Source organism: Musca domestica, unplaced genomic scaffold, assembly GCF_030504385.1.
Source record: "Musca domestica strain aabys unplaced genomic scaffold, Musca_domestica.polishedcontigs.V.1.1 2, whole genome shotgun sequence".
In the NCBI taxonomy this organism is placed as follows: Eukaryota; Metazoa; Arthropoda; class Insecta; order Diptera; family Muscidae; genus Musca; species Musca domestica.
The window spans coordinates 32,072,452-32,097,323 of NW_026712249.1; the positions used below are offsets into that span (position 1 = coordinate 32,072,452).

The 24,872-nt window shown below is 36.5% G+C and overlaps 2 protein-coding genes across 10 annotated transcripts in view; one reads left to right on the top strand and one right to left on the bottom strand.

Moving 5' to 3' along the window:
* LOC101891509 (cytosolic carboxypeptidase Nna1) overlaps positions 1–24,872 on the bottom strand; it is a 239,347-nt gene that overhangs the window by 93,828 nt on the left and 120,647 nt on the right. The gene's annotated exons all lie outside the window — the stretch shown is intronic.
* The window catches only part of LOC101895346 (glutamine-dependent NAD(+) synthetase), a 198,991-nt gene that overhangs the window by 31,059 nt on the left and 143,060 nt on the right, over positions 1–24,872 (top strand). Inside the window, exon 2 of the mRNA XM_059122101.1 lies at positions 5,233–5,259. The gene's annotated coding sequence lies outside the window, so the exon portion shown is untranslated. The remainder of the gene's footprint in view (positions 1–5,232; positions 5,260–24,872) is intronic.

A 24,872-nucleotide genomic window follows, 5' to 3' on the forward strand; every position in this document is an offset into this window, starting at 1 on the left:
CTGATCTTCTATAGGAAGACGTTCTGGTCTTCTATGATGAGAACTTCTACTAGAAGACCTTCTATTTGAAGGCCTTCTAGTCTTACATGAGATGACCTTGTGGTCTTCCATGAGAAGACCTTCTGATCGTATATGAGAAGACCTTTTGGTTTTCTCATCTCTTATGTAGGAAGACTTTCTGGTCATCTGGGATAAGACCTTCTGGTCTTCTATTAGGAGATTTTTTGGACTTCTATACGAAAACCTTCTGGTCGAATATCCGATGACCTTCTTGTCCTCTTCCACATGAAACCCTGCTAGTATTTTTATCCATTAAGCAAAATCAAATCTCAAAAACATAATGAACTTCCGTTTAAAATCTTCTGTGCAATCAAAATGCAAATATGTCGGAATATGATAAATATTTCTTGTATTTTTGGGAGAAAATGGCATGTTAAGCTCATATGCAAATTTCATGTGTCTTATCTTGACAGAATTTAATTTATTGACATTTAATATTCTTATAAACAAGCGACACACTCTTCTTCACACATAGTTTCATTTAATCACACACAAACAAACACACACTCACAAACCCAACAGTCTCACTCTGCCGTATGCCCACAAACATATTTCATAAATTGTCACGAAATTTAAGATTATAAATGAAGTTATTTAAAAGAATATGGTCGGTCCCCTGTTCTACGTCAAACGAAGGTATTTTGTGTGTAGGTGTATGTGTGTCTGAGTTCCAGTCCCCCATGGCACGTGACTTTTTTGCAAACAACAAACAAGCTGGTGAAAAAAAAAAACAAAAAAAAAGAGGACGAAAAAAGGATATGATCTCCAAATAACAAGCTTAAATAAAAACAGCAAAAAAGAAAAGACCAAGTTTAGCCAAGTAAGGTAGCTGGTAACCGTACTGCCATTCAGATGATATAAACAAACTGGCTAGAGAGTGGGAGAGATACAAGTAAACATATCTCCAGTTAAAAATTTACATATCCCAAGAACCAGAACAAAGTTGGGTTTTTTTCTGCATGGGATTTGATTGGTGTCTTCTTCATCTCGTTTGCCAAAATATGCAAATATATGAATTTATCTTTTTTTGGTTTAAATTTTATTTTGTAGACAACAAATTGTCAAATTTTATTATTGATGTTAATTCATTATGGGAGGCATGGCATCTCTGTGTCGCTCGGAGGTGTCTTGTGTGCCATTTTGTTATGATGATGCATGACATATTTTTTATGGGAATTTAAGCAGCTATTTATTTTTATTTTCGGGTTTGAATAATTTGCAATAGAAATGATAAATGTTGTACACATTTGTTAGAAGTCATGTCCATAAATGTCGGCAGTTATTTTTTTATAATTTAGTAGTATTTGACCTTAGAATATGTTATCGTTGAAGTCTAATCTGAGGAGACCAGAGCGAAACCCATGTTAACTGTTATGTAGAGAATTTAAGAAAAGTAATCTGTTTACAAAACGGTTAGGAGGGAAATTGATTTTATGTCAGCTAAGGAGGAAGAGGGAGGAGAGAAGAGGTTTTGGTTTTCTATACGAGAAGAGCTTGTGCAACTTCTTTCTAGTCCTTCAAGGAGAAGACCTTCTGGTCTTGTAATGAGGAGAACTTCTTGACCTTCTAAGGAGAAGACCTTCTGGTCTTCTAAGAAAAATACCTTTTCGTCTTCTATAGAAGAAAACCTTCTGGTCTTCTATAAAAGAAAACCTTCTCGTCTTCTATAGAAGAAGACCTTCTCGTCTTCTGTAGAAGAAGACCTTCTCGTCTTCTGTAGAAGAAGACCTTCTGGTCTTCTAAGGAGAAGACCTTCTGGTCTCCTAAGGAGAGACCTTCTGGTCTTCTAAGAAAAATACCTTTTCGCCTTCTATAGAAGAAAACCTTCTTGTCTTCTAAGGAAAATACCTTATGATCTTCTATAGAAGAAGACCTCCTCGTCTTCTATAGAAGAAGACCTTCTCGTCTTCTATAAAAGAAAACCTTCTCGTCTTCTATAGAAGAAGACCTTCTCGTCTTCTATAGAAGAAGACCTTCTCGTCTTCTATAAAAGAAAACCTTCTCGTCTTCTATAGAAGAAGACCTTCTCGTCTTCTATAAAAGAAAACCTTCTCGTCTTCTATAGAAGAAGACCTTCTCGTCTTCTATAGAAGAAGACCTTCTCGTCTTCTATAGAAGAAGACCTTCTCGTCTTCTATAGAAGAAGACCTTCTCGTCTTCTATAGAAGAAGACCTTCTCGTCTTCTATAGAAGAAGACCTTCTCGTCTTCTATAGAAGAAGACCTTCTCGTCTTCTATAGAAGAAGACTTTCTCGTCTTCTATAGCAGAAGACCTTCTCGTCTTCTATAGCAGAAGACCTTCTCGTCTTCTATAGCAGAAGACCTTCTCGTCTTCTATAGCAGAAGACCTTCTCGTCTTCTATAGCAGAAGACCTTCTCGTCTTCTATAGAAGAAGACCTTCTCGTCTTCTATAGAAGAAGACCTTCTCGTCTTCTATAGAAGAAGACCTTCTCGTCTTCTATAGAAGAAGACCTTCTCGTCTTCTATAGAAGAAGACCTTCTCGTCTTCTATAGAAGAAGACCTTCTCGTCTTCTATAGAAGAAGACCTTCTCGTCTTCTATAGAAGAAGACCTTCTCGTCTTCTATAGAAGAAGACCTTCTCGTCTTCTATAGAAGAAGACCTTCTCGTCTTCTATAGAAGAAGACCTTCTCGTCTTCTATAGAAGAAGACCTTCTCGTCTTCTATAGAAGAAGACTTTCTCGTCTTCTATAGAAGACCTTCTCGTCTTCTATAGAAGAAGACTTTCTCGTCTTCTATAGAAGACCTTCTCGTCTTCTATAGAAGAAGACTTTCTCGTCTTCTATAGCAGAAGACCTTCTCGTCTTCTATAGCAGAAGACCTTCTCGTCTTCTATAGCAGAAGACCTTCTCGTCTTCTATAGAAGAAGACCTTCTCGTCTTCTATAGAAGAAGACCTTCTCGTCTTCTATAGAAGAAGACCTTCTCGTCTTCTATAGAAGAAGACCTTCTCGTCTTCTATAGAAGAAGACCTTCTCGTCTTCTATAGAAGAAGACCTTCTGGTCTTCTATAGAAGAAGACCTTCTCGTCTTCTATAGAAGAAGACCTTCTGGTCTTCTATAGAAGATGACCTTCTAGTCTTCTATAAAAGAAGACCTTTGGGTCTTCTATAGAAGAAGACATTCTGGTCTTCTATAGAAGAAGACATTCTGGTCTTCTATATAAGAAGACCGTCTCGTCTTCTATATAAGAAGACCTTCTGGTCATCTATAGTAGAAGACCTTCTCGTCTTCTATAAAAGAAAACCTTCTCGTCTTCTATAGAAGAAGACTTTCTCGTCTTCTATAGAAGAAGACCTTCTCGTCTTCTATAGAAGAAGACCTTTTGGTCATCTATAGAAGAAGATCTTCTGGCCATCTATTGGAGAAGACCTTCTTGTCATCTATAGAAGAAGACCTTCCGGTCATTTATAGAAGACTTTCTGTTTTTGATTTAATAAAATACTGTGGTTTTCAACCGTGGTGAACTTCCGAATTTGGTTTTCTATGATGAGAAAACATTCGTTGTCCAGCAGTTTGTACACAAAAAAACTTATCGTGATTTCTTGCCAAAGAGGTCAGCTGAAAATGTGCACCTTCGATTGGTCACCAGAACTCAAGCGCCGACCATGGTGATGGTGTGGGCCGCCATAACAGCCGATGGTTGCTCTCCGCTCGTATTAATCGACCGTGGCATCAGAATAAATGCCGAATATTATCGCCAAAATATTCTGGAGGGTGCATTAAAGCCTTGGGCACGTAAACATTTTGGCCGCAGACCTTGGACATTCCAACAGGACTCAGCACCCAGAACGCGCCATTCAAGAATGGTTACAAATTGAGGTTCCTCATTTCATTTCCAGCACAATCGGCAATGGCTACCAAAATCTCTGGATACCAATCCTTTGGACTATTGTGTCCGGAGTATTTTGGAAAGCACGGTTGGCATTAAAAAATACCAAAGTGTCGATCACCTCAAGCAAGCGCTTCCCCGGGAATGGGCCAAAATATGGCAGAGCAACATTCGGGCAGCGTGTGACAGTTTCATTGGCCTTTCGAAGGCCATAATTCGCGCCGAAGGTGACCAATTCGAACAAATCTAAACTTATTCTAAAATTTGATGCTATTTCCGACATATTTTGCTTTCGTTCAATTAAATTTAAAGAATATGTAACAATTATGGCGTTTGACTTGGTTGCTCACCACCCTGTAAACGCCACCCAGATATAAGTGTTTAAAATGTTGTCAAAGTCGGATCAGATTAGGATATACCTCCCACAAATATCTTTCTCCGATTTCAAGTTTTTTGTGCACCAAATTGTTAACATCAGCCCAAATGGCCTGAATTTTGGCACTTCCAACGGAATTTTGCCTAAAAGCAAGTGCTTCAAATTCTGGTGAAAATCGGTTCAGATATAGATATAGCTCCCGTATGCATTTTTCATTCGATTTTCGATGCACTCCACATAAAATGATATTTGGTATCAGATAACTTATGGAGCTCAAAAATGCCTCTGTCAAATTTTATCGAGATCGTATTAGATTAGGTTATAGCTTCCATATAAATTGTTATCCGATATCAGGTTTTTTTGTGCACCAAATGGCCAATATCAGTCCAAATGACCGGAATTTTGGCACATCCGACTGAATTCAGCCTGGAAGCAAGTACATACTATATATATGTTTTATCCCATATATATGTTTTATCAGATTTGGTGTTAAAGTCCCTTACATGGTATGGTATGCACTCCACAACTATGGTATTTGATACCGGTCATCAGATACTGCTCTAAAATACCTCTGCCAAATTTTATCAAGATCGGTTATATAATAATTCTTATCGAAGTCATATCATGCACTATACGGCAATGTTATTTCGTTCATAGTTGGCATGATCTACTTCACGTAAATTCCCAATACGCTATAGTGCTGTAAGGTATCATATAGTCGGCCCCGCCCGACTTTTCACCTTTCCTTACATGTTCTTTATATCTTTTTATTGTAACATTTTACCTTTTTTTTGTATTCCCATTCAAAAGATACATACCTGAAAGATAGAAAAATAAAACAAAATAGTATTAGGTATGGGGTGGTATTGATATATATTGCTAAACTATTTTACTTCTAATATAAGCTTGTATTAACAAATATTTTTTTTTTATTATTCTTTCAGTTCCGTGCTTATATAATTAGGACCAAAGTAAGTATATTTCCATTATCAATATTTTATTGACTATTTTTGATAACCGTTCAAAAATGTACTTGACATATGACTGTAACATAATGTACAGGGTTGCCCATATTCGACGGACCCATGAATTGAATTTTGTACGGGAACAAATGCAAATCAATGCGAATAATCCGTTGTAAAGTGGACCGAGCCATGCCCAACTGCTGAGAACGGCGTTTTTGGGATGTTCTTGGGGACCTCTCAACACTGGCTCGTATGGCAGCGATATTCTCGGCCGATCGCCTTGGTCGATTAGAAAGAGCCTTACCAGTCGAAAATTTTTCGTATAAACGCTTAATGGTGTTCTTAGAAGGCGCACTTCTCACATTTTTTTAATGTTTTAAAAGTACGCTGAGTTTTCACAATTGACTTCTTGTAAATTTCAACTATTTCAGAGCGCTCGCGTGGCGTGTATTGGTTCATGGTAAAATCTGCTTGGCCTGACGCTTCAAACGCGGTATGTCATTAAGCGATGTGACATCTCTGTCAAAGGTTATGGCGTTGCCAGATGGGTCCGTCGAATATGGGCAACCCTGTATAATCGGAATTGAAACAAGTTCTAATTTTTAGTTTTAATTATATAGCCATACAAAAATTAGGACAAGAATTATCGAAATTCTGGATCTAAAATACAGGGTGAGATAAAAAAACTGCAACAAACTCAAACGCCGTAATTATTACATTTTTTTTTAATTTTATTGAATGAAAACAAAAAATGTCGGAAATAGCATCAAACTTTAGAATAAGTTTAGATTTGTTCGAATTGGTCACCTTTGGCACGAATTATGGCTTTCAAACGGCCAATGAAACCGTCACACTCTGCTCTGCGGTATTTTGGCCCATTCCCGGCGAAGCGCTTGCTTGAAATGATCGAACTTTGGTATTTTTTAGTGTCAATCTTGCTGTTCACAATACTCCAGACACAATTGTCCCACGGATTGGTATCCGGAGATTTTGGAGGCCATTGTTTCGAGGAACCTCATTTTGTAACCATTCTTGGGTAGCGTGTGCTGATGGTGCTGAGTCCTGTTGGAATATCCAAGGTCTGCGGCCAAAACGATGGCGTGCCTAAGGCTTTAATACACCCTCCAGAATATTTTCGCGATAATATTCGGCATTTTTCTGATGCCACGGTCGATTTATACGAGCGGAGAGCAACCATCGGCTGTTATGGCAGCCCACACCATCACCATGGCCGGCGCATGAGTTCTGGTGGCCAACCGAAGGTGCACATTTTCAGCTAACCTCTTTGGCAAGTAGTTTGTTTACAAACTGCTGGACAACAAATGTTTTCTCATCGCAGAAACAGTTCACCACTTTCGGCCAAGCGAAGCAGCAACTCTTTAGCTCTATTGAGTCGATTTTCTTTCTGTTGCGGTGTAAGTTCTTGCACTTTTTGGAATGTCAATGGTTTAATCCCGAGCTCATTTTTCAAAATATTTGCCGAATGGAATATTGCGATATGTTCAGCTCACTAGTCATTTTTCGACCACTGTGACGGGGGTTTATTTACTTTTCGAACCATTTCTGCCCTTGACATCGGGCTACGGCATCAGTATCACGGACAAGAATTATCAAAATAATTAATCCGAGTTTCTTTTTAAATATAAAAATCATATAAATCCAAACTTAATTCGAAATTTTACTCGATTCCTTCCAAAATTTTTAGTCCCAGATTTCATTCTGCATCCATTCGGCCTTGCTTAACTTTCTGCATTCTGTATTCGTCGTATTATATGTTGTTTATTATTTTTGTAAAAGCTGCCAAAAATTAGTCATTGCATAATTTATGTAATCCATAGCTTAACTCTAATATTTGACATTTTTAGCCAACAAAAAAATGTGGGTCGTCAGATTTCTGCCGTTAAATAGTTTGCACCTGTCAGTCTGGCAGCCAAAAACAAAAAAAGAAAAAAATCAATTGCCTTGCAAAACGAATGACACTTTTTGGGCAAACAATAATTTGTGGCATCTGTCATCGTTTCGATGAAGCCAAAATAAACTGCTTCCAACCATTTCATTCTTAATTCTCTTCTTCGCTTGCTAGCCGCTAGAGGCGAAAGTGTAATTTTTTGTTGGCTAATTTTAAGCAGAACCCCCCCTAGTCAGTCGCACACGCATTTGTCGTCTATACGCGGCTGCATACGCTACGCCCACACTCACGTCCTGATGGCAAACAAGGCACGGCGTAAACAAAATCACCTTGGGACAATAAACTATTTCAAATCAATTAAAATGCAATTCAAGAAACTTTGTAGAATGGAGGTCATTAATGGATTAATTAATTGATGGGGGCACGCATGAAAGTGTCTATAATCTGAAGGAAAATGGAAATTGAAATAATTTAGGTTGTGACCCGGGGAATTCGCCTCGGCTATTATGGGTTAACAAATTGTCTATTTTTATACCCTCCACCATACTATGGAGGGTATATTAATTTTGTCATTCCGTTTGTAACTCCTCGAAATACTCATGTCAGACCCAACAAAGTATATATATTCTTGATCAGCGTAAAATTCTAAGACGATTTAGCCATGTCCGTCTGTGTGTCGGTCTGTCTGTCAGTTGTAATCACGCTATCTTTCGAACAAATTGGGATAGAAGGCTAAAATTTTTCACACATGTATATTTTGCCAGTAGGCAGGTTAAGTTCGTAAATGGGCCATGTAGGTCCACGTTTTCATATACCCCCCATATAACGGGACCTCCCGATATTCGGTATTTTGATGATTTTAGCGACATTATTCACTGGAATTGTTTAAACTTTGGTATTTGAAGTTCGAAATGGATACTACTGCCTATGACAGAAAATTATCTGGGCGAGTCCACGTCTTCGTATAGCCCCCATATAACGGTACCTCCCGATATTCGGTATTTTGATGACTTTAACGACATTATTTACCGGAATCGTTTCAAATTTGGTATTTGAAGTTCGTAATGGATACTACATCCTAAGTCAAAAAATGAGCCATGTAGGTCCACGTCTTCATATATCCCCGATATAACGGTACCCCCCCGATATTCGGTATTTTGCTGATTTTAGCGACATTATTTAACGGAATCATTCCAAATTTGGTATTTGAAGTTTGTAATAGATACTGCAGCATAAAACAGAAAATGGGCCATGTAGGTCCACGTCTTCGTATAGCCCCCAATATAACGATACCTCCCGATATTCGGTATTTTTATGATTTTAGCAACATTATTCACCGGAATTGTTTCAACTTTGGTATTTTAAGTTCGAAATGGATACTACAGCCTATGACAGAAAATTATCTGGGCGAGTCCACGTCTTCGTATAGCCCCCATATAACGGTACCTCCCTATATTCGGTATTTTGATGGTATTAGCGACATTATTCACCGGAATTGTTTCAAATTTGGTATTTGAGATTCGTAATGGATGCTACAGCCTATGACAGAAAACTGTCTGTGCAGGTCCACGTCTTCGTATAGCCCCCATATAACGGTACCTCCCAAATTTCGGTATTTTGATGATTTTAGCGACATTAGTCACCGGAATAGTTTCAAATTACGTATTTAGAGTTCGTAATGGGAAATACAGCCTATGACAGAAAAATGTCTATGCAGGTCCAGGTCTTCGTATAGCCCCCATATAACGGTACCTCCCAAAATTCGGTATTTTGATGATTTTAGCGCCATTATTCACCGGAATTGTTTCAAATTACGTATTTAGAGTTTGTAATGGGAACTACAGTCTGTGACCGAAGAATGTCTATGCAGGTCCAGGTCTTCGTATAGGCCCCATATTTCAGTACCTCCCTATATTCGGTATTTTGTCGAGTTTAGGTACAGTACCCACCGCAATTGTTTGAGATATCGTATTTGACGTTAGTAATGGATGCTATAGCCTGTGACAGAAAATTGTCTATGCTGGTCCAGGTCTTCGCACAGCTCCGATATAATGGTACCTCCCTATATACGATATTTTGATGATTTTAGCTACATTATTCACCGTTTATTTGAAGTTTCGAATTTGAATATGCTAATGGCTAATGGCAAACAATGCCTATGTAGGTCCAAGTCGTATAGACCCCAATAAACCGGCAATATTCGGTATTTTTAAAATTGAACAGAATTTTTTAAGTATTTTATTTTTTTTTTAAATTTCCAAATTCGTTCCAAATGGTGGAGGGTATTCAAAGTTTGGCCCGGCCGAACTTACTGCTTTTAACCTTATTATTAATTGAGTTTTAAATAACTACCTGATAATGAATTTCCATAATCTCCCAATTCCGCGTCACCGGTCATGCCAACCCATTGTGCCACATCATTAACATGACAAATTATTTGGGGTGCCTGTCCGTCGTCGTCTGTCTCCTCATGACTAACTAACTGACACAAGTCTCGAAATATGTTTATGATTTTTGGCACACTTTTGACTTTTTCGACATTTCGTTGTTGTGCTGTGTTCTCGTTGTGTTTATCAAATTTTCTTCTCGATCGAAATAGAACCAAGTGGCAAAGGCAGTTTTCTCAATAATTTTTCACACACCGACACACATCACGCTAAACAAACAAAAATGTATTTGAAACCAATGGATTTACGGATAAAAGACAGTCCAAAGTAAACAAAGCATTTGATGATTTATAGCAAAATTCTCACAAAAGGCAGGCCACATATGAGCGCAGATGTACTTCAAAGGCAGTGCAGAATGGTCATGGATAATTTTAAAAATGTTTGTGAAAAAATTGAGATTTTCTAAAAGGGGGATTAAAAGTCATTTGAAAATATTGTCTTTTAATCCAAAAAAATGGGATAAGTAAAGTTATCTAGAAATAGGGTCTAATAGTCCAAGAAATAAGAGATAATTATTATTTATTAAACATAAATATTCTCCAGATGTAGGAAACTTGCTATTTATATTTTCGGGCCAATGTAAAGAGGGAAAGGAAGGAAGCAAGGGAACAAGAAAGTTTACCTCCCGATATTCGGTATTTTAGTTTTTTTTGACACATTTTTTCACGGATGTGTCTAAAAATTGGTATTTGTGGGTCATAATGGTTTCCAGCTCCGGTGGCGAAACATTGCATGTGTAGGTCCACGATTTGGTATAGCCCCCTTATAACGGCACCTCCTGATATTCGGCATTTTAATGGTTTTTGCCACATTTTTGCACGGATTTGTCTGAAAATTGGTATTTGTTGGTCATAATGGGTTCCAGCTCCGGTGGCGAAACATTGCATGCATGGGTCCACGATTTGATATAGCCCCCATATAACGGTACCTCCCGATATTCGGTATTTTGATGGTTTTTGCCACATTTTTTTCACTGATTTGTCTAAAAATTGGTATTTGTTGGTCATAATGGGTCCTAGTTGTGTGGCGAAACATTGTAATTATAGGTCCACGTTTTTGTATAGCCCCATATAGCCGTATTGCCCAAAATTCGGTATTTTGATGATTTTTGGCACATTTTCTCATGAGTATGTCTAAAAATTGGTATATGTGGGTCATAATGGGCTCTAATGTTTCCTTTACCCTAAGGTGTGGAGGGTATTAAAACTTTGGCCCGGCCGAACATAGTGTTTTTATACCCTACACCACAAGGTGGTCAGGGTATTATGTCTTTGTGCATTTGTTTGTTACAGGCAAAAGGAAAAGAGATAGACCCATAGTTCCTTTTGACGATCTGCATAGAATCACATTCTGAGTCGATTTATGCATGTCCGTCCGTCCGTCTGTCCATGTATTTTTGTAAACAAAGTACAGTTCGCATTTATTGCCCGATTCAGATGAAATTTTGCACATATCATTTGTTTGGCCCAAGGACGAACCCTATTGAAATTGGAGATAATGGGTCTAAATTTAGATATAGCTCCCATATATATCTTCGTCCGATTTGCCTTTTATTGTGCACCAAACGTGTAATATCAGTCTGAATAGTATGGAATTTTGCACGTACGATCAAATTGGACCTGAAAATAAGTATGCCAAATTTGATCGAAATCGCTTCAGATATAGCATAGCTCCCATATATATTGTTCATCCGATTTGTTATTTTTGTCCTCCGCAGCCGTAATATGCACTCTGCAACAACAATATTTGGGGAAATATATCAAATACAGCTCAGAAATACATTTGCTAAATTTTATCGAGATCGGTTCAAATTTGGATAAAGCTCCCATATAAAACTTCGTCCGATTTACATTTTATTGTGCACCAAACGTCTAATATTTGCCCAAATTGGATGAAATTTAGCACTTACAACCGAATTGAGTCTAGAAGCCAGTATGTCAAATTTGGTGAAGATCGGTTCAGATATAGCTGTAGCTCCCATATATACTGTTCATCCGTTACCCACAGCCGTAATATGCACTCCATAACAACGATATTCAGGGAAACAGAAATATCTTTGCCAAATTTTATCGAGATCGGTTTCGATTTGGATATAGCTCCCATATATATTTTTATCCGATTTCAAATTAATTGTGCACCAAATGGGCTATAAAAGTCCGAATTTAAAAGATACAAATGCTTCGGCATTTTTAGTCCTTTGAAGTTTAAATTATAATTATAATCATAGCGTGTATGATTGAATTCTCCCATAAAAACTTTTAATTGTTATGCGCAGCTTTACTAAATTAGCAAAGTGGTGTAGGGTATCATAAAGTCGGCCCCGCACGACTTTAAGACTTTCTTTACTGGTTCTATGATATTAAATTTAATAAACTTTATATATAGATTGTATTTTTACGGATGAGGCTGTAATATTTGAAGGACATGGTTAACCCACAATGACAAAGTTGTGAGTGATTTCCATTATGTTGTATCCTTCTCCATATTATCAAAAAAATATTATGAATACACACACATCTATACTAAAATATATATGTGTTTACATATATGCATGGCTTTTATACAACCATCATATGTTATCCCACATCGCTATTTTGTTAAGTGCCATTCCGTAGAGAGATACATAAAGCGGTTAGACCACCATAAAATATAGCCGGAAATTCGAGACTGAAGAGTGAAAATATGTCAACACATTTTAATGGCAGTGGATGTCATGAAAGGTCCTCCATTACATTGTGTTCATATTTGGGGTCATCAAAGTGTTTTTTTTTTCATTTCCATCTTTTTCACCCCGTGACGACCCTCTTGAAAAAATAAACGATTCTAACAACAGAAGTACTAATGCATTGACAAATATGGAAATATTACATTTTTTTTGCTATATTTTACCCCAATGGCATCTGTGCCATAAAAAGCATATGCGAATATCGAAGGAATCTTTCGATTGGATATCTATGTGGATATGGATATCTATATCTGTAGGTACTTGTAAATCTTGGTAGAGGTGCTTGCATGTATTTGTGACACATGTTCCATTTCTATCACTTTCGAGATATGTTCGTCGATGCCATAAAAGTCAAGTGCTTACCAAACAAATACGCCATCTATGGCACATGTGATATCAATTTATATGGAAAATATAAAGAATAAAGAATATGAATGAAATGCTACAGACGGTGAAAACCGGCAGCGGTATACATATATATGGTTGGCTAGAATAATAGATGGTTCCAAGGTAGTACAAAAAAAAAACCCTGACGGTTTACCGAATAAAATATGTTTGTATACAACCATGGATAGTTCGATTGAACCATGGTTAGTTGATGAGACCATAGAGGGTTCAGGTTAAATCAAATAGCTGCGGTCGATTGAATGGTTCGATAGAATCTAAGATTTGGGTGAACCGCAGCGGTGGTCCGAAAGAACCATAAATGGTTTGAAAAAAAAACCATTAAAAGTTTCAACAAGTAAAAAAAAAACATTAAGTTCGGTCGGGTCAAAATTTTAATACCCTCCACCTTAGGGTTAACGGAAACATTAGAAGAAATGTGGCAAAAACCATTAAAATGCCGAATATTGAGAGGTATCGTTATATGGGGGCTATACCAAATCGTGGACCTACACATCCAATGTTTCGCCAACGGACCTACAAATACCAAATTTTCAGACAAATCCGTACAAAAATGTGGCAAAAATCATCAAATTTCCGAATATCGGGAGGTACCGTTTAATGGGGGCTATGCCAAAACGTGGACCTATAATCACAATGACTCGCCACACGAACTGGGACCCATTATGATCTACAACTACCAATTTTCAGAGAAATCCGTGAAAAAATGTGGCAAAAATCATCAAAATACCGAATATCGGGAGGTACCTTTATATGGGGGCTATGCCAAATCATGGACTCATACTTGCAATGTTTCGCTACCGGAGCTGGAACCTATTATGACCCACAACTACCATTTTTAAGACAAATCGGTGAAAAAATGTGGCAAAAACCATCAACATTCCGAATATCGGGAGGTACCGTTATATGAGGGCTATACCACGTCGTGGACCCATACATGCAATGTCTCGCTACCGGAGCTGGAACCTATTATGACCAACAAATACCAATTTTTAGACAAATCCGTGAAAAAATGTTGCAAAAATAATCAAAATACCGAATATTGGGAGGTACCTTTATATGGGGGCTATACCAAAACGTGGACCTATACATGTAATGTTTTGCCACACGTACAGGGACCCGTTATGACCTACAAATACCAATTTTCAGACAAATCCGTGAAAAAATGTGGCATAAATCATCAAAATACCGAATATCGGGAGGTACCGTTATATGGGGACTATACCAGAACGTGGACCGATATATCTCATTTTCAATTCCAACCATCCTAGACACAATACAAATTGTTCTGCTAAATTTTGGCGCTCTACGTCAAATAATGTGGTCTGTATCGTGATTTCAACAGACATATGGACAGACGGACAGACAGACAGACAGAAAGACAGACAGACTCACAGACGGACATCGTTAAATCGTCTTAGAATTTTATGCTGATTATGAATATATATACTTTATGGGGTCTAAGACCAATATTTAAGGATGTTACAAACGGAATGACAAAGTTAATATACCCTACCCTTTCCAAGGTGGAGGGTATAAAAATACTACAGAATCGTAGAGCCATAGGACCTTATATAGATCGAGTGAACTATAGATGGTTTGATTGTTTTATGAATAGGAGCATGATTGTTCCATCATCATATATATGTTTTCATAAAATCATAAATGGAATCGTTGGCAGAACCATGAATGTTTCAATTGAACCATTATTGCTTGATTGATATATTGAAGGTTCGATAGAACTGTTGTACTTTGTACTTATGACTAGTTTGAAAGAACCACACATGTTCCAAAATTACTCGATAGGAAAGAAATAAATGGTTTCATAAAACTATAGATGGAACCGTCGCTAGAACCACGGATGGTTCGGTTGAACCATAATTGTTTGATGGATTTATTGAAGGTTCGATAGAAGTATTGATGGTTATTATATCTGCTTCCAGAGAACCACACATGTTCCCAAAAGGCCTCGATATGACCATTGATGGTTCCATAAAACCTAAGTTGTTTCGATAGATTCATAGGGGGTCATAAATATTTCAATTAAACCACAAATGATATCCATAGAGTCATAGACAATAGAAGTTCGATTGAACCATTATTGTTCGGTTAAACAATTTCGAAGGAAAGTTGGATAAAACCATAGACGTTTCGATTGAAATTTAAATGTTTCGATAGAGCTTCAAATGGTTCTTTAAAACGGAACCGTACATAGTTCACTTAACGGAATCGTACAGGGTTCACTTAGCGAAAACATATGTCGTTCACTTAACGGAACTATATGGTGATTCATAGTTCCATGAATGGTTCATGGAATAATAAATGCTTCGCAAAACCGCATTAGGATAGGACGGTTCATAGATACAATATTTCACAAAGGTATAGACTCTTTACAGAAAATTAAATTTTGCACGAAATTTTAGATACTTCACACAACTAAAAACTCTTCAAAGAAGCAATAATGGTTCACGGAATTCTAATTGGTATAAGGAGCTGTAGACGGTTCACAGAACCATTCATAGTTTATTGTATCACAGATAGTTTTCGGAAACATTGCTGAGTTCCGAAACAGTAGCTGGTTCATGGCACTAAAGCTATTTCGCGAAGGCGAATATGATATACCAAGCAAAGGATAGTTACTACATCTATATATTGTTCACAGAATCATAGATGGTTCACACAACCGTGAATCACTGACGCAATCAAATATGTATTGAGGAACCAAAGATGGTTCAACTAACATTTAATATTTTACAAAAACATAAATATTTTATCGTAACGCAAAAAATTTACAAAACTTTAAGTAGTTCACAGAACTCATTCTCCGCGCCTAAGACGGAACACTGAACAATAACTGGTTCACGGAACCAGTGGCGATGCACGAAACCAAAGATAGTACACAGAGCCTTTGATTATTTATGGATCCAAGTATGTTTTACACGTTGAAAGTAACAAAATGTTGTTTACGGAACCTTAAACGATTCACGAGATGATTCAAGGAACCATAGAGTGTTTATCGAACCATAAATAGTTCTCATTACCAAAGATTGATCATTGAAATTCATAGAAACAAAAGTGGTTCAACAAAACGCAAATGCTTCATGAATTTACAGAAGATGATGGTTTATGGAGCTATAGATACTTTACAGTTCCAAAGATGGAACGTAGAACAATAACTGATTCGCGGAAAAAAGGATTGTGAACGGATACATAGATAGTCTATGGAACCAAGGATGCTTCAAATGTTTAACACAATAAAATGTTGCCCATGCAACTACAAATGTTTCACCAAGTCATAGATAGTTCAGGGATAGTTAGTTTATAAAACCATAGTTAGTTCATGAAACCGTAAATTGTTCACTTAACCAAAGATCGATCATTGAACCAATGATTTTTCATAGGACTTTCATAAAAGTTATTGACGGAACTAAAAATGATTTGCCAACTTGTAGATTGTTCAAGCAACCATAGATATTTCATGCCACCATAAAAGTTTCACTTAATCAATGTTCATATATTTGAACCATAGATTCTTCTAAGGAACCGAAGATTGAACACCGAACAATAACTGGTTCACGCCAAATGTTTCACCATCGCATAGATTGTTCAAGGGACAAAATATAGTTCATGGAACTATTAATTCACAGAAAGATTAGAGATACAAGGACTTATCAATAGTGCACGAATCTACATATTGTTCACCGAACATTGATGGTTAATTTTAACCATAAATCGTTCAAAGGAAGCAGTGATGGAACCATGGAAGATTCACGGGAACCATATATGTTTCAAGAGAATCTTTGATGGTTCATAGAAAACATTGACGGTTCCTAGGAACCATCGATGGTTCATAGTAACAACTGAAGGTTTAAAGGAATTATTAATGGTTCACAGGAACTATTGATTGTTCATAGGAACCCTTGATGTTTCATATTAACATTTGATAGATCATAGAAACCCTTGATGGTTCACAGGAACCCTTAATGGTTCATAGGAACCCTTGATGGTTCATAGGAACCCTTGATAGTTCATAGGAAACAGTGATGGTTTATTGGAACCTTTGCTGATTTATTGGATCCATTAATGATTCACAGGAACCATTCGATGCTTCATAGGAATCGCTGATGGTTCATAATAACTACCTGGTTCCCAGGTACCATTGAAGGTTAATTTTAACCATGGATTTTTCGTGTGAACCATTAATGGTTCATAGGAATCATTCATGGCTCATAGGAACCACAGATTGTTTATAGGGAACATTCCTGGTTCATACAAACCCTTGATGGTTCAGAAGAGCCATCATAGGAACACTTGATGTTTAATAGCCCATGGGTCCTATTGATGGTTCATGGGAACCATTGACGCTTCATGGGAACCATTGACGCTCCATGGTAACCATTTGGGATTCATTGAAAATGTTGGTAGCTCGTAACGACTATTCACAGTTCAGTTGTGGTTCTTGAAATCACAGGTTGGTCAAAGAACCCTTGATGGGTCACTGATCGAAAGAGGGTTCATTGAACCACATACAGTTCATGCAAATACATAAGGTAAACGGAAGATCTCAACATTATGTTCATGTCACTAAAGTTGTTTGACGGAACCGCAGTTTGTAGGTATGAACACGCATCGGTTTATGTTAATTACTAGCACCCATAAAACGGTACTTTCCGAAATTCGGTATTATTTGAAAATTCGTATCTGATGTTCATTATGAGTACTAAATCCTATGACAGAAAAGTGTCCAGGTCCACGTCTTCGTATAGCCCACATATCTCCCTTTATTCGGTATTTTGATGACATTAGCGACATGATTCAGCGGAATGTTTTCAAATTTCTTATTCGAAGTTCGGAATTCGTACTTTGCCTATGGCAGAAAATTACTTATGCAGGTTCATTTCTTCGTATAGCACCTATATAATCGTTTCATGCAAGTGGTATTTTTGACGGATTATTTTTTTTAACTTTTTTAAATTCCTTCCTAATGTTGAAGGGAATTAAAAGTTGGGTCCGGACGAACTTATCTGTTTTTTTTATTTAATGTATTCTTTTCTCTCTGAAAATTACCTATATTATTGTATAGTTCACGAAGGCACTAGTTCCATTGAATGATTCATTGAAAATAGCGTATGAACTAGATTCCAGCTCACTGAACTAGTTTTAGTGACTGATTACGAATCTAGTTCAATTTGTTATCCTCTTTCTACATTATTTTTCGGAAATTCGTCTTGTAAATGTTGTCCGGAATCAAATTTTGTTTTTAAAAATAAAAAAAAATGAACCAAAGTTTAATCTTTTTTTTGTTCAAATCATTTAAATTATCTTTCGGACATTATTTCCCGCTGTGTTGTAGGGTAGCTACATCAATTTATCTTCTAAGCATTTTCTTTTATGTATGTCTTGGAGCGAATTGCTCCTGGTGTAATGTTGTGGTGTAAGGAAATATAGAATACATATTTGTCAACATATATTTTTACAAATGGAAGTTTTCCCTTAAGCAATGCAATTTTTCTTGAAATAAGGGATTTAAATCTAAGGATTGTAGTACAGGTTGCAGGGATGCATTTGTTGCTTTTGAAAGGGATAGTATGATGCATCTATTTCTATTGAGAAGGGATTGTATGAAACAAAATATATATATATATATATATATATATATATATATATATATATATATATATATATATATATATATATATATATATATATATATATATATATATATTTATATATATATATATATTACTTTTTTTTTTTTTTTTGACTTCTCTTATGATTATTCTAATTGTTGACCGTCTATGTAGAGTAGGTTCCGAAGGAATGGGTCAATAATGTCCATTTCGTATCGAATCTAACTAGATGTGATCTTCCATCAAATCTTGTATTAGTAGATATAATCAAATGTGTGAAATATGAAGAGAACCGCATGCTTATTTTGGATTTTATAACCATTTTTGGTTATTCAAAACTTTGACCCTTTTTCGAGGGAGGTACTCGTAGGAATGATCCGACCTCTACCATATTCGTAACATATCTTGTGTTGATAGAAATATTGAGATGTGCCAAGTCTGAATGAAATCGAAGGCTAATTTCGCGTTTTATGAGCTTCATGGATATTCAAAATTGTGATCTTTGTGGGGGAAGGTACCAGAAGGAGTAGATCGATATAATCCAGCCTCACACCAGACCATGGTTCAATAAAAATATTGTGATATGATTTATTTTATAATAATTCAAAATTTGTACCCTTTGTGGGGGAGGTACTTGATAGAGTGGACCCAAGGAAGTCCATTTTCGCACCTGACCTTGCACTGATGCAAATATTAGGATTTGCAAAGTTGAAGCAAAATCGGATTATCCTTTCTCTTTCTGTGCAGTAAAATAATTTTTTTTTTTTTGAAAATTTCACTTTATTGGGGGGGGGGGGGGGGGAAGGAGGGGACCGATATTGCCCATAAGTTTGATAAGAGTATTACGATGTACGAAGTTTGGGGCAAATGGGGTACTCTCTTCGAGAGTTATCGTGCCCACCAGCCAGGCAGACGGACGGACGGACGAACGTACGGACATCGCTAGATTAACTCCAAATGCCCTAAAACGGATTTGGTCCGAAGAGACCTAGGGTCTAGAACCGTTTTTTCGATGAGGCACATTTTGGCTGCATCAAATGATATATACCCTGGGAGTAAACAAATTCTTATGACCATGAAAGAAAATTGTTCCATCCTTATATATATATATATATATATATATATATATATATATATATATATATATATATATATATATATATATATATATATATATATATATATATATATATATATATATATATATATATATATATATATATATATATATATATATATATATATATATATATATATATATATATATATATATATATATATATAGAGAAAATATATCTAAAAACTTAATGAGTAGGTCTATAGGTGAGAATACACAAAACGCCTTTTTAACAGGCTAAGCTCATTGGGTGGCTTCCTCGAAAAAAAGGAGTCTAAAGTTGACTTAGTTCGCCCAAAACTCCTTTCTTCTTTTCCGATGTAGCCAGCCGATTATAAAAGCCAGTCAAAAAAGCTTTTTATGTATGTATTTTATGTGAGAACGAATCCTAGGATCCTTTATATAGGCCTCTTAAATACATAAAAATATTTCAAACTAAATCGAACTACCAAGCGTTACTGTCCATACCATTTAAACCATGAAACCACGTTTTTTTTTTTTTAATATTTCACCGTGTTAATAATTCCCCCAGCCACCATTCATGCACGTCCCGTTTTAATAAAATCATAGAAATCCTCCTGATAGGTGTCAGGGTCACGTTTCCATTTTATTTGCACATTTCGCTTCAACATTCATAAATTTCAATATTTTTTTTCATTTTTTTTGCATTTCCCTGTTCTCATTTCGTTATTCGAATACCTCAATGCAGAGTAAGTGATGGCGGTGGTGCTGATGGTGCTGGTGATGATGATGAGAGGTCATTGACAATAATGGCCCTCCACAGCACATCAATTCAACTTGAACACCGCCAGTAAATGGGAGGGAAAGAACGAACAAACAAACACAAAACAATCATTTATTGATTTGATTTTATGTTTGTTTTACAATAAATCGAGGGAGAGAGAGAGAATGAGAGAAGGAGAGAGAGAGAGAACTATCATCAATCATTATTTGAATCAACTGTAATGGCGAGACAAAAGAGGAAATTGAAAAAAAGCCTAGAAATATGGGGGATTAGTTATGGGAATTTTTCTCAGAGGTATGAGGTTCTTTAGATAGGTTATAATAAGGTTTTAAATGTAAATTATTCGTGAAACTCTTTGGAATTGAGATTTAATCTAATTATGAACCTGATAACTAAATATGAATAATAGGAACGAACTACAAATCATTGTTCATTCTATGAATCAGCCAGAAATGTTTCCATTAACAAAATATATGTATCCATGCGCCATCCTTAGTTCTTTGAACCAGTTACCAGTCTGAAAACCCTGAGAACTAAATATTAGCAGTCTAGAAACTGAATATGAACCCTCTTTATATTCTCAGTCATATGGCTAGAGAGGGTATCATTTGATATTCTCAGTCAAATGGCTAGAGAGGGTATCATTTGATACGGCCAAAACGTGTCTCGTGGAATTGACGGTTTTAAACCCTTGGTCTTTGGACCCATCCCGTTTCAGGACATTTGGGGTCGACCTAGCGATTTCCGTCCGTCTGTCTGGCTGGGTGGTGCGCAAGATAACTCTCGTAGGGAGTATCCGATTTGATCCAAACTTGTTACATCGTAATATTATTATCGAACTTAGATCGAGTTCGGCTTCAGGTACAAAAAAAAAACAAAAGGCTTAAATTAAAAAAAAAAAAAAACTATTTTACTGCACAGAGATAGAAAGGATAATCCGATTTTGCTCCAACTTTGCAAATCCTAATATTTCCATCAGTGGTAGGTCGGGTGCGAAAATGGACAATATTGGTGCACTCCATCAAGTACCTCTCCCACAAAGGATCAACATTGAATAATTATAACTCTTATAAAATGTAATACAGGAGTTCGATTGTCTTCAAATTACAAACATTACAATATTTTTATTAACCCAAGGTCTGATGTGAAGATGGAATATATCGGTCGACTCCTTCTGGAACCTACCCCACAAAAGTTCGAAATTTTCAAAAAGTATATTTTCTGCACAGAAAGAGAAACGATAATCCGATATTGCTCCAACTTTGCATGTCCTAATATTTGCATCAGTGCTAGGTCGGGTGCGAAAATGGACAATATTGGTCCACTCCATCAAGTACCTCTCCCACAAAGGATCAACATTGAATAATTATAACTCTTATAAAATGTAATGCAGGAGTTCGATTGTCTTCAAATTACACACATCACAATATTTTTATTAACCCAAGGTCTGATGTGAAGATGGAATATATCAGTCCACACCTTCTGGTACCTTCCCCACATAGGGTCAAAATTTTGAATATCCATGAAGCCCATATAACGCGAAATTAACATGCGATTCCATTCAGACTTGGCACATCTCAATATTTTTATCAACACTAGATCTGTTATAAAGATTGTAGAGATCGGACCATTTCTTCTGGTACCTCCCCCACAAAGGGTGAAAGTTGTGAATAAACAAAACTATTATAAAATCTGAAATAAGCATCCGTTTCTCTTCATATTTCACACATCTCATTATTTCGACTAACACAATATCTGCTGTGAAGATTGAATATATCGGCCCACTCCTTTATTGTACTCCCCCAAAAAAGGGTCAACATTTTGAATCTCCATGAGGCTCATAAAACTCGAAATTAACATCCCATTCCATTCAGATTTGGTACATCTCAAAATCTCCGTCAACACAAGTTCTGTTATAAAGATGAACATAGGGTACTAGATTAAAAAAACAAAACGTTCAATAAATTCGAAATAAGCATCCAATTCTCTTCAAATTTCACAGACACACAAACATTTTTGGTAACACAAGAGCGGTTGTGAAGATGATATATGTCTGACAACCCCTTCTGGTACCTCACCCACAAATGGTCACAATTTCCAACACATTTATCTGTCATAACTTGCGAAACAAGTCAGCAATTATCTGGAGCTGCTATATCTAAATATTTCTCTCAGCCAGAATTCGCATAACTATTCGATTTTCATGTATTTTTATCTGTATTAGATGAAGTATGAAAATGAAATACTTCGGTCGACTATATCTAGTACCTCACGCACATTTTAACATTATCTTAAAATTATCACAAATCTCATATAAAATGAAAGAAGTAACCAATATAGTCGAGACCTGGTGCGTCGCAATATTTATATCAAATTTTTTTAGGCCCTATACGAAATGGACAATATTGGCTAATTCCTCAGCCAGCTCATAGAGGGTCAACGGTTTGAATAATTCTAACAGAAGTCAAAATATATTTAAATATCCATAAGTCTTCTTTGGTCCAGAGTCCTAGAAAGGACCTATGTTCCTAGGTAGCATATATTGTTCTATAAATAGTAAATGGTTCCGTAAGCCATCCGTCCTGTCTGTCTGTCCGTCTGTCTGTTGTAATCACGCTATCTTTCGAACGAATTAAGATAGAATTCTCAAATTCTTGTCATGTTTATTTTTCCAGTAGGCAGGATAAGTTTGTAAATGGGCCATGTAGGTCCACGTTTTCATATAGCCCCCATATAACGGTACCTCCATATATTCGGTATTTTGATGATTTTAGCGAAATTATTCACCGGAATTATTTCAACTTTGGCATTTGAAGTTCGAAACAGATACTGCAGCTTAATACAGAAAATTGTTTGTGCAGGGCCACGTCTTCGTATAGCCCCCATATCATTATTATGGGGTACCTCCCTATATTCGATATTTTGATGATTTTAGCGACATTATTAACCGGAACTGTTTCAAATTTGGTATTTGAAGTTCGTAATGGATACTACAGCCTATGACAGAAAATTGTCTGTGCAGGTCCACATCTCCATATAGTCCCCATATAACGGTACCTCCCAATATTCGGTATTTTGATGATTTTAGAGTCATTATTCACCAGAATTGTTTCAAATTACGTATTTAGAGTTCATAATGGGAACTTCAGTCTGTGACAGAAAATTGTCTATACAGGTCCAGGTCTTCGTATAGGCCCCATATATCAGTAACTTCAAATACAACATCTCAAACAATTTCGGTGAGTATTGTTTGAGATGTCGTATTTGAAGTTCGTAATGGATGCTACAGCCTGTGACAGAAAATTGTCTATGTTGGTTCAGGTTGGTTCCGTTCAGTGAACCATGAGTTAATGAACTATGAGTTCATCATCAAAAGTTTTATGGGACATCGATGAAAAAAGAGAATTGTTTATGGTTCGATTAGCCCTTTTTTGGCTCATCTTTTATTCCTCCAAAGCACACATGGTTTATTGGAATCCTCAACAATTTTATGAGTCATCGATGGAAAGCACCATTAAGTGCATAAGCTGTCACAGGTTTTCATGTAACAACTTTTGACAAACTTTCATAAAATTTACAATTTTATAAACCAATAAAAATTTTATGGTTTTCATATAACAAACGCACAAACACACACGGTTAAAATTCCAAATACCCCCCCAGTAAAACGAAATAAAGTCTGAAAAATTCCCAACATATGGCAACTAATGAATATTCTCTTTATTATATACAAACACATAACAACAACATATGCCGACATGCATATATATGTGTGTGTGTAAATTTATTTGTCCACCTGTAAATCCACATCGCAACATTCACCAACTATGTTTGCCACCTTGACTACCGGCGGAATATAATGATGTACCTTGAAGTTCCGCTTATGGGACACCATCGTCATCGTCCTCATTGCCTGCCATCATCAGCAATAAAGCTATGGCTGTCAGAGCTTATGGCAAAACCGCGTTGAAATGGAAAAAATGATAGGCGAGTTGGGTATTGGTAACAGAGAAAAAAAAAGACAAGTTAAAAAGCAGTAAGTTCGGCCGAGCCGAACTTTGAATACCCTCCACCATTTGGAACCAATTTGGAAATTTTCGAAAAATAAAATTCGTTAAAAAATTCTGTTAAAATTCTAAAAATACCGAATATAGCCGTTATTTTGGGGTCTATACAACGTGGATCTACATAGGCATTGTTTGTTATAAGCCATTACCATATTCAAATTCGAAACTTGAAATAAACGGTGAATAATGTAGCTAAAATCATCAAAATACCGTATATAGGGAGTTGCCGTTATATCGGAGCTATACGAAGACCTGGACCTGCATAGAGAATTTTCTGTCAAAGGCTATAGCATCCATTACGAACGTCAAATACGACATCTCCAATAATTTCGGTGGGCATTGTACCTAAACTCGTCAAAATACCGAATATAGGGAGGTACTGATATATGGGGCCTATGCGAAGACCTGGACCTGCATAGACAATTTTCTGTCACATACTGTAGTTCCCATTTCGAACTCTAAATACTTAATTTGAAACTAATCCGGTGAATAATGACGCTAAAATCATCAAAATACCAAATATTGGGAGCTACCGTTATATGGGGCCTATACGGAGACGTGGACCTGCACAGAC